The sequence below is a fragment of the Elephantulus edwardii genome, unplaced genomic scaffold (assembly GCF_000299155.1).
Source record: "Elephantulus edwardii isolate Elephantulus edwardi_28Jun2011 unplaced genomic scaffold, EleEdw1.0 scaffold00069, whole genome shotgun sequence".
NCBI classification, from domain to species: Eukaryota; Metazoa; Chordata; class Mammalia; order Macroscelidea; family Macroscelididae; genus Elephantulus; species Elephantulus edwardii.
This window is the reverse complement of record NW_006399819.1, coordinates 6,939,916-6,942,774: the sequence shown is the minus strand read 5'-3', so window position 1 is coordinate 6,942,774 and position 2,859 is coordinate 6,939,916. Positions and strand designations below refer to the sequence as shown.

Here is a 2,859-nt window from a genome sequence, read left to right as displayed (position 1 = left end):
TAAAGGTAAAATTGTTAACTATAAAAATGCAAGTAAAGAGAAGAATGTATATATTATTTAATCTCAATATTAGAAATAAAATAAAAAGTAGCCAAGCTGAGTAGCTGATTGAGGTTCTTAACAATTTTAGCTTGCTCAGTTCCACAATGAACACTCTTGGCACCAGAGGTCAGGAAATCAAAAGACAAATTGCATTAGTGAAATCTACAGTTAAGGACCTCTTCAAAGTCCTAAGGAACAATAATGTCAGTCTAGAGTCCAAGGTGTGCCTGATTCAGGCCATGGTTTTTGCAATTACTTGCTATGCGTCAGAGATCTGGACAATGACTAAGGATGACAGAAGAATGAATGCCTTTGAATTATGGTGTTGGAGAAGAGTTTTGAACATACTGTGGACTGCCATATAGAATAACCGGTCTGTATAGGAGAGGGTGAAATCAAGTTGCTCCTTGGAGGCAAGGATTTTAAAGCTCCGTTTCACATAGTTTGGGCACATGGCCAGGAGGAACCAGTCCCTGGAGAAGGACATCATGCTTGGAAAAGTGGAAGGACTATGCAGGCAAGGAAGACTCCAGATGAGATGGACTTCCACAGTAATTGGAGTAATGGGAGAAGGGGTGTCAGAGACATTTAGACTGCCTCAGGATAGGGCAGGGTTCACACCCACTGTACATAGGGTTGCTGTGAGACACAGGTGACTCGATAGCACATTAATAACAACAACAGATTACAGCAGCAATATATAACAACGACAATAATAATCGTTAGTAGGCAGGTAATAGTAATAAGAGAACGTAAGAATATGAGAAAACAAAGAAAGAATATTAATGAGAAAATAGAACTACATCAATCACATATTAATATGATGTATACATATTCAGGTTTGAATTCTAATATTATTTATCTAAATTTTTCCCTCTTATATTTTCAACTACATCTTTAATGAATAAACATAACTTTTTAATGTAAAGAATAAACAAATCAACAGTGTAGGAAAAATTTGAGGTAAAACTTTAAGGATAATATAAATATGTTGTTAATGATAAAAAAACCAGATGAGCTGCGAGATAACATCACAGGTATCCTATAATATATTGTTATTGTTTATGTTGTGTACTCTACAGCCAGAACCTACCCATAGCTGATATTACAGCAGTTGGTGAGTAGTAGAAAAATTACATGAAAGGAGATTGACCATCTTTCTTCTACAGAGTAACCTGTGGACTCATACCTTTTGGTGAGCAAAACAACTCCTTAACCATCAAGCCACCAGAGCCCCTTTAGTTATTATTAATTCCCTTAACAAAATAGATCAACACAATAACTGCAGCAGTGGGTTTCTGAACAGTCAAAATTGTGTGAGGATGGTGCAGGATTAGGGAAGGCTTTAATTTTTTTATGTAAAGTTGCTATAAGTTCAAATTAACTCAATGTAATTAACAATAACAAAAATATATGAATGACTTTTTTTCTTGGAACTGTATGTAGGTTATGTAAATGGTCAATATTCTTAGCTATTATCTATAAGATTAAGCATTCAAGTCTACCCAGAAGTACCTTAAAAAAGGAGCTGTCAGTTTCATGACAATAATCAAACATTGAAAATCCAAGTGAGCAAATTTTTCTCTGACTGACAGTCGTGGGTTGGAAGGAACTTAAAGATACCTGACTCTTTGAGAGCGTAACATGGTAGTTGTTAAAAAGCAAAAATTTTGAAGAATTTTTTCCTAAATGGGTTTTAGAATCTATTTTGATTTTCTTTTAGAAAAAGTTGTATCCACAACTTATTTTTGTCCTTGGTGTGCTTTGCAAATTACTGTTCTTTAAGTTTTTCTATTTTATGTAAGTTTTAAAACCTATGGTGTTAATAAAAAGAGAAAGTAGTTAAGCAGATGGCTTTTCTTCATACTCCTTAGGTGGTTTGGATTGTGTGAAATTGCTACTTGATTTATCCCACTTTGAAAAGTTGTGTCAGTGGAGTGCAGATCTTAGGATGACCTACAATTTATTTAACTAACAATTTTCACACATCCTTCAATCATATACTAAAATGTTAACTAAGTCTTAATTTTAATCTTACACAGTGTGTGCTTCTTTTTTTTTTGTATTCTTTAAAGCAATCATTAATTATAGCAAAATAGCTGATGCAAGAATATCTTTTAACTTGGGGGAAAAAGAATTAGTTTTAGTCAACAACTTCTTCATATTGTGTTTTAAACAGTCACATACTTAATCTGGTTCAAATTAGGGATAAATGAAGCATTGGTATATGAAACCAGAAAAATTAAAATTACTACTAGGAAGAAACAAGATTTCACTAATATAATTAAATGAAAAATTTAACAGTATTTAATGTAATATACTTTTCTCACATTTTTTCTTCCTGTTTTTCTTTCCTTCTCTCCTTCCTTTTTTCTCTCTTTGTTTTCTTCTCATTTTGCTATTACTCTTGGTCTTCCTCTTCTTCTTCTCCCTTTTCCTCTTATCCTCTCCCTCTTTTCACTCTACTTCTCTTTTACCTGCTCTCCATTTTGTTTCAGTGTTGCCAAGGCCATTGTTATACACACATTTTTCTGTATTTTAAAAAGAGAGTGGTTTGTTTGTTGTTGGGTTGGGTTTTTTTTTTGTTGTTTGTTTGTTTTAAATTGAAGCATGAGTTTCTTCTCTCCAAGAGTCAATAATTGATCTTATTTGACAGGACAACAGAGGAAAGAAAATATCAAAGAATCAGAAAAAAAAAATCACTTTGTCCCCAGGACTGCTGTTTCCTATGCCATGAGATCAAATGAAATAAATGATGATTAGATACTTAAACTGAATAGTCTGATCAGAGTCTCAATAGAGAGATCTCAACCACAT

At 33.3% G+C, this 2,859-nt stretch overlaps 1 pseudogene; it reads right to left on the bottom strand.

Moving 5' to 3' along the window:
* Positions 1-2,555, bottom strand: part of LOC102870140 — a 5,781-nt pseudogene extending 3,226 nt beyond the window's left edge.
* Between the last annotated feature and the right edge of the window lie 304 nt (positions 2,556-2,859).